We start from the raw sequence: 13373 nt of genomic DNA on the forward strand, positions 1-13373 counted from the left end.
AGGTGTTGAGACGGCTTCTTCGATGGCTTAAAGTTTTCATACGAATTTCTTGGATATAGACAAATTTTGAAAACAAAAGAGAAATTAAAAAAAAGTCGAACGAAACCCATTTACCAGTGATGTGAGGTCGAGCAAAGGAAAGGGGAGATTATTTTGAAGGGTTAAAGAGTTTTAAACATTTCGATTTTCACAAAATTAGTTTACTTATTATTTTTAAATAATTTTGTCAATAGATCCTCCCACAAACTACACTCTCGAGCTTTAAGTGAACACTTCACAGCCAAAAATTTGCTTAATACATTTTCGAAATGCGCATAAACCTGAGCTAATCTGCAAGCTTACAATTGTGCGCGTATTTGCTGCGTGTAAACCTACAAACTGTTATTTCATTTTATTTATTTTTCAATTACAAAGGAATTACCAACTAAAAAATGCTCACAATAAATAAATAAATAGAAAACGAACTGAATGCCGCAGCGCGCAATTGAATGAGAATTGCTCAACTAGTCGTCGTACTCGTTGCCGGTTTGTTGCAACAATAGCTAACGGCATTTGTTTGTGCAGCATTTCAAATCCGCACGCGTGTGGCACAAAACCTCAAACGTGCATTTAAAATGAAACATACAAAAAAGTATATATTTATATATATTTCTATGCATGCAGCGCTTAGAACATCGCAGGATGCATTAAACAATGCTTTGCTTTTGTTATAGAATGTATACAAGTGCTTGCGCCTGTTTGTATGCAACAACTTAAATGTGCGCCATTGTGCACTCAATTGCAGGCACTCGTTCGCATTAGTGCGTGTTTTCTATATCATCGTTATTTACTAAACACTCGAAGAAACATTAATTTACCGCATGTTGCAGTTGCAAGTACAATTGACATGTCTTTTATTTTATTTTCCAATAAATTTTGTTCATTTCAAGTTTTCTTTGAACGTTTTATGTTGCATTTGTTATTTTCGAGAGCACTTTCTCCAATTCTTTCATAATTTTTAGTAAATAATTTAAATGCCGAATGCAATTCAAACTTTAAATTTTTAAATTCATACTGAACAACTTTTGAGGAATTTAGTTATTGGTTTAAAACTGCATTCTCTGCAAAATTTTTGAAGGCACAAATTCGGCTCAAAAAGTAACATTTTCAGTTGAGAATAAGTTTGGGATGCAAACAGTTTGTTGGGTCAATGTTGACACAAATGTCCAAGATCGATAAAAAACGATTTAATCGATTTAATCGACCAGTGTTTGACTCTAGAGACATCTATTGGAAAACGGCGAAAGCAAAGTTTTAGACCTAATATTTACATTAAATTAAAGGTGTTATTTAGTATAGTTAGAATTGCACGATTTAACTGAAATAATAATGTGGACAAAAAATTTTAAGACTTTTTAATTTAAATTTTCATAAAATGTTTTCGGCGATTTTTTACGAATCATTCAACAAAAAAGTTACATTATATTTTGTGTACGGAATCAAATTTCTGGACCAAAAAGTTCAGAATGTTGGAAAAGATTTTCGGTGGTATTTTTTTTTTGTCGCGAACAAATGGTTTCGATTATTCAAAGATGGTCGAGAACGCGTTGACGACGAACCGCGTCCTGGACGGCCATCAACAGATGATCAGTAAAATAAAGTAGTTGATACCCGAGAACCGACGATTAACAGTCAGAGATTTTACTTCATCGTTGGAATATCGGAAAGGTAAATGAAAACTATTTTGAAAGATCATTTGAGCCTAAAAAAGTGGAACCAATCCAAAAGCACTTATTTTTTCGAAAAATAATACTTGATTCTTATTGGCTATGAGACTTGGATCTGTGCTAACAACCCGGTAACGGGTGATTAATCTACCGAATATCGTAGCAAAGATGAGCTGTAACCGAAAAAACTATGTCAAAAATCAAGTTAACATTGACAGTTATCGAGTTGTGGTGCAGTCCGAATACGTTCCGACCAGCCAAACTGTCAAAAAGTACTACGTAAATGTTATGCGTCCTTTGCGCGAAGATATTCGTAAAGCGAGGCCGGAACTATGGGCCGAAAACTCTTGGTTTTTGCACCATGATAATGCACCGTCGCATACTGCATTGACTCTATATAAGTTTTTCTGGCTATTCAGAAATAATAGTTTAGTTGAGCCGCCCGTGGCTTCTCGTCGATTCCACAAAACTCATAGAAAAAAACTTTCCTGACCCTTTATAGGGGCTCAACTCCACCGTTAACGTAACATTATCATAAGTACCCCACTTTTTAGTACCGGAAACTATCTGTTTCTGAAAAGTATTGATTTTGTAGCGGGCGCTTCGTCTGCGATTTGCATATTGAAACTCAGTCGATGAGTCGGTAGTTTCAAGCTCTAATCTGATTTAAATGTTATAAAATAGTTTTCTATGCCGTTTTTACCTCCCAGGTAATGGAGAGACGATTTCTAATATTTCATCGTTATTTCGACAATTAGTCTTCCAGACAGTGGTATATCTTCGAAATTTTTTAGAACGGAATCGATGAAACAAAAATTGTGCATTATTAACTACTGAAGTGCCAGCACCGAAAACACTGTTCTCGAATTCACTTGGTCACTTGGTTTCGGTTTCAAACCGTACTGAACCTAACAGTCACAAAACTCTCTGAAAATATTTCTCAATATCAAATCTTAATTTTCTTACGCCATACTCGTATTATACCACAATTGTACTTAAAGTGTAAGATGCAGATTTCTAAAACCATCTATTAGAAAAATATTTTTTTATTATTTTCACCAGATATAAAATAATCTAATAACAAACCTTGTTTTGCTTTGTTTGAGTTGATAGTATTATGGTTAGTTAAACTTTAGATCCATTCAGAAACCATACTAGAAACGGATTTAAAGCAGCTTAAGCAGACTTGATTTATAAGAAACCTATGTTTAATAAAACCTTATTCTCTTTAATGACAAAGTTTTAATTTACTTGTAGTCCATTCTCCTTCAGTTTGTTACTGATATAATTTGCTGAGCTCTTTGTAAATGAATTAAATTATTCTGATATTTTGCAGATAAAGCCTTCATTTGCATAAAAACGAGATTAAAAATGTATTTTCAACAATAATACCTACATGCTAATGCGATAGACAGCTACTGTAGACAATTCGCTCTCAATTTCATTAAAAATATGTAAATTTGTTGTAACTTTCTGCAAAATGATTTCATACCGAAATTAGGGCACTCCATTCAATTTAATCCAACTGAGCAAGGCACCGAGTTAATTTGCCTTAATTCCATTTTGCTAATACATGCGTGTGCTATTCCACACACACACGTACACATTTGCCGCCAACAAAAGGTTTAAAATTGTATGCAAATGTGTTGTGACTACCCTATCCTACCCTATCCGCCATCGAGATAATATTCCACCCCCGCACTTTGTAAAGAAAGACTCATATATCATTTTGCTTACACTTATACACACACGCACACACCGGTGCACCGACTTAAATTCAACTTTGCCACATCCTTTGACTGTCACAATGCAAAGGTAATGAATGAGATTACAACTTTTGAAATGAATTTTATTATCCTCGCCCATGTTGTGCCATTAAATGTTACATAAAAACTCATTAGTGGGCTTAGAAGATTGCGCACCAGCACACAGCAAGTGGGTGTATCCACAAACACACACACATGCATGCATAAATACTGTTGCATAAATTAAATGCATTGCAGAAATGTGCGGAAATATTTGAATTATCTCTGTTGCATAGTAAGTTAAACACGAACTGTTTCAATTTCAATTTCTATTTTAATCATAAATTGTCGGCATTCCATATCTCCATATAATTACATACTCACTCACCTCTTCTTATATCTCTCTAATTTTTTCAGCGCTGAGTGTTCAGTCGACTATTCCCATGCAAACTTCATCACGAGGACACCGACTAACGGACAAACTACAACGTAAGTGTCGACACCAGCAAAAAACTATTTATTTAATTATATTTCATGCAGGCTGAATTATATAAAGGCTTACTTACTTATTTGCCCGTTTGTGTTACCAAAACCGTTATATGGAGCTATTGCAAAAAACAACGGATTTTATATAAACTGATTAAAATGCGTGGGGCAAGCCATTAATGCAGAAAAATTTTAATATTAATTAATTCAAAATGCCTTTATAAAAATAAAGCGTTTTATAATTTTCTCATTTAATTAAAATAAATAGCCTTAGCGTTTAATAACTGAAGTACATGAAAAGTTTTAGGAAAATAAGAAAAAACTTCAACTTCGGTTGTGGAGAAGCTATAATACCCTTTACAAGTGCATTTTTTATAGCATAAAGAAGTTTAAAAGTATCTTTGCTTCGATCGGTATATAACAGCTATATAAAAAAGTGATCCGATCTAAACAATTTCTTCGAAGAAGGCCCCAATATCTTAGATAGTGGCCTCATATATACGCTTCCGACAGCAGCTTCTTGGGGAGAAAAGTGCAAATTTCAGATAAATTTCTCAAAAGTTAATTGCCTAGACAAACATGGCTAACACACCGCTGTTCAGATAAAAAAAATCAAATATGCAAAAAAAAAATTAAAAAAATATTTGACAAGGATTCGCGGTCGATTATCGTTTGTTATTATATTTAGTAAAATAAAAGCAATATAATTTACATAATTCAAAAATTTAGAGATTGATTGGCAGACAATCTGTTTTACATATTTTTCTCTGAAGAAATAGCGAGTAAGAAAATATCCTTCACACATGAAAGTATCTTGGCTGAGCACGTTGGTCAGAAGTTTGGAGTTTAAATCAGGGCTGGGCACTCACTTTTCAGAAAAAGTATTCAGTTGTTGTTGATGCCGTAATAAGCAGTGTGGACTACACCTGGCAGTAGAGTAAAAAAAACAGTAACAAAAAAGCTGTAATGTGACATCGGACATGCGACAAATAAACGAAACAATGCGACGATTTGTTAGCTAACAAATTTCGCTTCAATAAAAACTGGAGCATGAAGCAGAATTCGGCCAACCATAGAAAATTGTTTAACTAAGATGACCCGACTCAGCCCCATTTTAACCATGACATATTAATTAATATATTTACAGAACTTTTGCTTGACTAACAATTTGGCCGAGTAAATAAATAATGGATGAACATCGATGGCCCAAAGCAAGCAAAGTTCTTACGTATAGGTATATGCTAAACGGTATCTGATAGCTAGATCGTATCTTCAAACAAAATTAAAATATCTCCATATTTTAACTCAATATCATAGAAATAATACAAAATACCAAGTGTCCATTCGCTTTTAGTAGCAGCTTGATTAGAGTTGACCTGCTCAGATGCTACTACAGACAGCCAAACAAAAAGAGCTAATGCTAAAAGCAGATCGCTGGTTTGAAATCAGCAAAAAGCGAACCAAAAATTAACTTTCTATTATTTTAATCTAATAATCTGCATTACTTATATCGAAATAAAACCCCTGCAACTGTTATATCCAACGTGATTTAAGCATAATAAGCCCAAACTCGCCCTTCATTTCCCCCCAAAAATATGCAACAAGCCCAGTACAAATAGAGCTATAAACCCCAAATGATTGTGCACCACCTTGACCATTTATATGAATATAATTAAAGCCTTAACCTCACATTTCTAGACGCTAAATCATAGCGAGCGCACACAACAAACCACATCTGCATACCGACTGCAGTTATTTGGAGGGAAAAAATTTGTTTTCATAACAGTTCTTCTTTTGCTGCGCGCGCTCGTTTCACGCTTTTATGCTTCGCAGTGCATTTTACTGTTATTTGCTGGCTGCGGGCCATTAGATTGGCAGGGGCACAGAAAAAATTGCAACTCACGCTTGCATGAGTCCAGCTGACTTTGGGCGCTGCTGTCCGTTTTTTGTCGCCTTTCCGTCCCTTCTCTCAGCTTTTCCCATTACACACACAGACACACACACATGCACATGCGTGCATATGCAAATGCCTGCGTTTTTTGTTTGCCCCTTCGTCTGTGCACTTGTTTGTTTATTTGCGCAATGTTGCTGCTGTTGTTGTTGCTTTTGTGCTTATTTTTATGGTCGCGCTTGTTTGCTTGTTTACTTACATCATTTCAACTCAGTCATTCGTTTCTATTTTTAAACAGCGCCGCAACATGCCACGGCTACTATTTACATGGAATTTGCGTGTGTGCATATGTGACTGTCTGTCTGTCCAGGCGTGTAGCCATGTGTGTTTATGGCTCAATCTTTTTTCCGTTTCTCGCTATCTCCGCTGCAACATCTGTTGGTAAACATTTTCGTTACGGTATTTCTATTTGTTTTGCTCCGCTTGAGCGCAATGCTGCTATTTGACAAAACAAAAGCAAGACACTCGAATGCCAGCAAAGTGGAAAATAAAAATATATGTGGCGCATGCTTGGCTCGCGGTGTGCGGCCGCCTCGTAATTTCCACACAACTGCATATTTTTACAGATTTCTATCCGCCTAATTTATTTATTTGTGATGCTGTGATATTTCGTAATTGAGTTTCGCTTATCCTTTCGTGCTTTGAGTAAACATTTAACACACCACTATGGTTTGCTCGGCTTTCTGCCGGTGTGTTGTGTAGAAATAGAAATGTGGAGCCACATCTAGCGTGCTTTCATATTGGCTTGTACCATTTTGTAACCTCCAGCTTAATCTTGCTTCTGGATATCTACGATTTCGCCATATGGCTTCTAATTTCATTTCGCCGCGTTGACACTTTTATTTTCCACCCAACGCTGCTACCACAAACACGCGGTATTTCAGTGTCACTCATACGTCGTGGTGCACCCTGCAGCTCTACGCACAAATACACTAAATTCGTGCCTTATCGTGCATTTATTTGCGGAACATTTTTGCTCCTTTCTCATCACATAATAATAACTTTAACCAAGTTTGCTGTTTCTAGAGTTTTTTCCATTTTTTCTTTCAAAGCAACTTTGTTTCAAAGGGTAGCCATTAAATAAAACATTATTGATTTAGTATTATATAATTTGAATACTGCTCTTGGGCCAAAGTTAAACAATTTATTAAATATTAATAATTACCCGTGGCCCGGCCATTTAATAGGTTTAATGCATTTATCTCCTAAACTACTCTAAAAGCCAAATTCACTCAGGATAAATCCCTCAAGCATCCTTACCGGCATCGTTAAAACGGTACTTTTGAAAACTACGAAAATTTCGATAAATCAACAAGTAAATATGACGAAGATATAAAATTTTACATCCGAGATGGTGTGATAGAGCTTTATGGGAACCGGATTGAAAATTTGTCGACGGGCGTGGCACCGCACCACTAATTGGTTAAATTTCCTATCTCGGGACCCGGCCGGCCGAATTTACAATGCGAAAACAAATCGAACAGATTATATATAGAGAGAGGTGCCTCCTTTTGGGTTGAGCGTCAATGTTCATAAATGTAAAGATTATGAGTTACTGAGGGTTGTGAGTTGCAGCATCTAGTTATGCTTTAACTAACGCAAATACCTAAGACAACGTCAACATTGAAATTCCATGTAGAATTATACTTACCAAGCGCGGCACCAGCTGACCGAATTATAAACAAAGACCTTAAGCTATTACATATATTTTTTGCTTTTTTTTTTTTAATTCACTACTTCGCCAATTAGTTACAATTTAGTACTTTTATACATAATTTTCTGTTTAAAAATAAATTCTCCTTCCTTCTCACGTTTTGCTTTTCACAATGAAAACCACATCAAATTTGTTGCGGCAAGCACTTAAAGAAACTTGCTGAATTGGATTAATATGCATACATTCAATAAACTAAAGTATGCTTTTATCTGAATAAAGTTTCAGCTGAGAAAGATTTTTCTTAAATTTTAAATCCGTAAAAATGTTTCTCCTTGTTAAAAATTCCAATTAACTAATGGCCGAAATAAATCCGCATTTAATTTGCCAAGTAAAATATTTATTAATTATTACAAAATCACCAAAAAATTCCAGAGACACTAAAAAATAATATGCATTCCACAGCGACCTTACAGCAGCAATAATAACAACAAAAAAGTACGAAAAAAGTCCTTTGAGCAAATTAATTAAAATTGTTTCTGCTAATCCTTGCAAAGGAATGCTCTCTGGAAAAAAGGAAATATGTAAGCAGAGATTTAAAACCCAAAGCCGCAATAATTTCACGAGCCAAGCAAAAAGCAACAACAAGAAGAAGTAATAAAAAGCAAATACCAAAACTTTGCGCTTTTTCGGCATTTAAATTGATCCCGTAATATTTTTTGCATTGACGGTGCCATCAACGCACAGCCACCGAATCGCACTGAGTAATCGAATTCCATACATCATTCACAAATCATTTTCTGCGCCGCGATAAAAGTCCACAGAAATAAACACACAACCACGGACATGTATTGGCGCGATGAATAGACCTGGCAGCGTTGGCAATCAGATAAATATGCATATTGGCAACTAAATTGCGCGCACATACAAAAATATATATTTGTTGTTGTATTCATCAATAATTTCAGCACAAAAAAAGTATTTCATGATTGCGCATTCATAACTTTGGCTCTGGCTGCGTCTACACAGAAGCGCGTAAGGAGCATTTGTGAGCCTATAAATATAAATATATGAGTGTATGTGTATGCGTGTAGGTGCTTTTGCGCTCCCTGGCTGTCTGTCACGCAGGCACATTCGTCAAAGTGAAATCGCTTGCCTCAAGTACTTCATATGGCAGTGAATAATTCACATGCATTACAATACACGCGCAAACACACACTCACATGCACACTAAGCCACACAGAAACACGCGTTTTGCTCGCACACACACACCATCATAAATAAATTGACAATCAATCAATTATTCAAACGCAATAACGAAGGCGCGACACGTCTGCCTCCGGAATAGCGGGCGATTGACTGGTTAAGATGGCGGTCACACGCACAGGCACCCACACAAGCACGCACTTGCCATGCGGCTGGTGGTGGCAAATCGATAAAATCGTCTGTAATGGTAGTTTTATGGAGGAAACTACTGGTTGGCAGCAGGAGACGATTGATCAATATAGTGGTGTGTGTATGTGTGGGTTAATGGGAGACATTAGTCAGTTGGGACATTATATCTTAAGCCATTACGTCCAGAACGAAGCTTGAGGAGTTCTTAAAATTGGCTGATCTTTGCACACAATCAATCAGTCTATATATAAATCATGGACAAAACGTTTCTGCGGAGTCACATATACATATATACTTATCTAGCTCAAAAACTGCTGCTTGCTCAAATTAAAGTTCAGTGCATAATGTTCGACTTATACAGCGTGTCCTACAATAGATTAAGGCAAGTCATTTGCCATGATGGAATTAAGTCACGAGTAGATGTTGAAGAGCAACTCAGATATCAATCGATTTTACTTTAGGCTCTTTTTAAGCTGCTACTCAGCTGCAACCAAAGATTTCTAGAATTTGGAAGTTTTCTATTCCATCTTCCTACCTTCTCTATATGCCTTCCTATTAACTATGGCTTAGTGTATGCATAATACAATATGTATGCTGACTGACCTAAATACAACAGAAATTTTCGTATGCGCAAGTTTGCTTAGGAAGAACAAGCAAAAGTTGTCAAAAAGTTCCAACGAAGCGATGGGTTATTCCATGGCAATTGGATCCTGGGCCCTAATGTAGCGAAATTCCAATGCAGTCGTTTATTGTGGAATAGTTGTTTTCGATTCGCCAAGCGTTGTGCTTCAGCGAATCGAGCGAACCATACGAGTATGTTCAAACAATCGGCAGCACTTGTGATGCATTACTGCATTAACATGCCTTCTGACGCATGCGGACTTGTGTTATAATTCTTTCTTATTGGAGTAATTCTTTTTTTTTTTGCTAATTAAATGTTCCTGTAGTTCTTTATTTTTGTGGTGTGGTCATCAGAGCACATGCTGGGAATACAACTGAACATTCCAGAGGACACCTCACAAATTTCATTGGTGGCCTGCGTGGCATTCTTTCCTTTTGTATACAAAAATTTCAAAATATAGCGAATTTCTTCATTATTTTCACTCATTTTGAACAGCTGGAACTTTTTTCAACTTCACCGAATCAAATTTTTCTTGGTAAATGAAGCTTAAAATTTCACCTTTCCAACACTATATGGTGTGACACAATGTGGTTGGTAGCACTGGACATCTATTGACAAAATACAAAAAGACATTTTTGACTATCCAATATACAGGGTAGGCCATTTAAAGTTGACCCATCTGGCAACGCTGTAACTTTTAACAGCGCTGACAAATCGGCTAATGTCATACCGCGTTAGAAGCGTCATTAGAAGACAATTTATACCATGGAACAGTACACTCCAAAAGAACGCGCTGAAATAGTTCAGCTTTATATTCAAAATAACTTTTCAATTAGTTAACTCAACGTGCGTTTCGCAAAAAAAAATAAAATGAAAATTGCTCCAGTTAATAACACAATTAAGTCTTTATACGCAAAATTTGTGAACACCGGTAATCTCAGTAATGCCAGTCATGCATCCAGACAACGCACAAGACGTTCTGATGAAAATATCGAAGCTGTACGAGCCAGTATTGAGGAGACTCCATCGACATCGAGTTATCGCCGCTCTCAGGAATTAGACATCTCTCGCACCCGGATTTTGTGATACCCATTATTCGCGAAAATGACATGGATAACTTCTGGTTTCAACAGGACGGGGCTACATGCCATACAGCTCGACCAACAATCAATTTATTGCGACCATTTTTCCCCGGGCGATTGATATCGAAAAATGGTGATGTTGACTGGCCACCGAGATCACCAGATTTGACGCCACCAGACTTTTATTTGTGGGGTTATTTGAAATCCAAGGTATACGCTAATAAGCCAAAGACCTTAGCTCAACTGAAAGCCAACATTCGACGTGAAACAGCCGCCATATCATCCGAAACATTGGCCAAAGTCATGGAAAATGTCGAAAAAAGAGTGCATTTAGCTGTCAAAGCTAAAGGTGCCCATTTACGCGATCTAATTTTTAAATATTAGCTGAAACAAATCCCCTTGGACCAAAATAAATTATTTTTGAAATGAACAAAAAACATTGTTTTCTTTTGTTCTTTTTTTTTAGAAACAAATGGGTCAACTTTAAATGGCCTACCCTGTATGTTTATATAAGAAGTGTGCGGAGATGCCGTACTAGAATTATTTAGGTCGGTTCCAAAATCAAAAATTGATTTAGTATTTTTCATGTTTCCTCATAAATCTAGATACATAAATCTGGAGCGATGTAACATATCTATGTTATCTAAAATATTAAATAAGTTCAAAACGTGCAACAGTTTAAAAATATTGAATTTTCTTTTAATTTGCAAAATTTCAAAAACTTGTTTCCAAAATTTTTAGAACATAAATTTAACTCTTTTAGAAAAACATATATTTTGAAAACTAAAAAAAGTATTTCAAACATGTTTAAATAAATCTAATAGTTAAATAAAATATATTTATATAATTTTATTCCTCACCCGTAAAGCAAACAAGCAATTTTTAGCATTTTCAATTTGCTTTTTCGCCTCAATTTGCATAGCATAACCCCTAAAAGCACACTAAATGACTGATTGGGCTTCAGACAGGAAACGGCTTTCAACTTGGTAGCTGCAGTCATTACAGAAACCCTTTAAAAGTGTTTAAGCGCATGCACGTGTGTGTGTATGAGCGATATTGTATAACGGTGCTGTGCTACCAATACAAGCATACATGGTGTATGGCGAAACTTTTGTCAACGAATTGATGCCAACAACAGACTGCTTCGGCACGACAAATGAAGATTGAACGTTTCCAAGTTTCAACTCCAACAGCCAGTTACTTCCTTTTCACTTTCTAAGGCAAATGACATTATTGCGTTGCCTTCGAGGTGGCGACTGGAGCTCCCGCAACAACACAACTTCGGCAACTCGCATTTATTTTCACTTCAGCACAGTCTAACTTCGCTCATGATGAGGTTATTCATATGCCCTCGATGTCAGCACTCACTTAACCCTTTACAATGTATTCACACTCTGTGTTTTTATATGTATGTATGTGTACGTGTGCGCAAATAGGTGTGCTTGCAGGTGGGAGAGGAATGAGTGGTAAAAAAGAAAAATGATGCGAAATATTGAGAGTTTATTAAATGCGAAGGTGAGCATATTTGAGTAAATTAAACGCTTACAAGTTATCAAGCCATTGCAGACACACACACAACTACACGTGAAACTTAATCAACACATTCCGGCACACGCTAATTCGTATTAAAAGGCTTTCGCTGCTATTACAAAAGCCACTCGAAGGCAAATTGAACGTGGACTCTCAAGTACTTTCCAAATGTGTGTGTGCATGTGCGCCTGTATATGTGCGACGAGTTTGAAAAGCTGCGCGACGACGATGGTGTATGAGGAGCACTTCAACTCGCACACACACATACACATACATTTTTGCATAGCTACACACATGTGTGTCAAATGCTTGGCTTTTCATTAGAAGAAAGAAAATGAAGTGGCGGGCAACCACACACACACACTCCCTCACACACACATATTTAGTACCGATAGCAGTTTTATTGCTTCGCTTTGATCGGAATGCGGAAGAAGTGCTACTCAAAGCTAATACGCGTCGCTACATACTCGCATATGGAAAGTTATTGCATTCGCTTGTAGTTGTTGTAGTTGCTGTACTTGTTGTCGTTCGTAATGCCGAGCGAGACTGCTGACTGCTGATTGAGTGTGGTTAGTGGGTGGATGAATGGTTGGATTTGCTGAACGGCTCTTAAGCGTTTGAAGTGGCGCCTGAATTGACAAAGCTGACAAAGTCAAGTGGCACATTGAGGTCGATTTTATGCGAAATGAAATGCAATGTAATGCAAAGCACGACGTAGAGGGGCGAGTAATCATTGAGAGAAAAATTACACAAAGGCAATTGATTAAAGTGAGCTCTTTTGATTGGAAATCGCATTCGTATGCCGAAATGAGCATGATCGACATATGTGCAGAAATAGAAAAATGTGCATATGTCTGCGTGTCTACTGGAAATAAATAAATAAAAGTGTTCATTCTCTAGGTTCTTGATAACGAAACTGAGTCCGCATATGTATAATTATTTGTTAATTTTGTATTTTGTAATGAAAACTTGTTTTGGATAACTCATTTAAGCGAAATACTTATATAATTTACTCTCTTTACTACTCTGAAGAAGTTAAGAAAGCTTACAGTAGAAAGCACTTTTGAGGTCAAAGTACAAACGAGCCTTTGAATGGTACAAAGAAGCAGCCAGTAAAAGTCGTAAAGTCAACGAAAACTTGCCTCATGCAAATCGCGCATAAACCTCATGTACTGAAGCTAACATCGAAACGATTAAAGATACAG

At 36.5% G+C, this 13373-nt stretch overlaps 1 protein-coding gene across 6 annotated transcripts in view; it reads left to right on the top strand.

Annotated features, from left to right (window-relative positions):
- LOC105232812 (putative uncharacterized protein DDB_G0286901) overlaps positions 1-13373 on the top strand; it is a 118873-nt gene that overhangs the window by 52503 nt on the left and 52997 nt on the right. For 5 of the 6 annotated variants that reach the window (XM_049458073.1, XM_049458072.1, XM_049458075.1 and 2 more), the window contains one exon: positions 3869-3940. The exons of the other annotated variant lie outside the window; for it this stretch is intronic. The gene's annotated coding sequence lies outside the window, so the exon portion shown is untranslated. The remainder of the gene's footprint in view (positions 1-3868; positions 3941-13373) is intronic. 6 annotated transcript variants of the gene reach the window in all.

The sequence above is a fragment of the Bactrocera dorsalis genome, chromosome 5 (assembly GCF_023373825.1).
Source record: "Bactrocera dorsalis isolate Fly_Bdor chromosome 5, ASM2337382v1, whole genome shotgun sequence".
Classification (NCBI taxonomy): domain Eukaryota; kingdom Metazoa; phylum Arthropoda; class Insecta; order Diptera; family Tephritidae; genus Bactrocera; species Bactrocera dorsalis.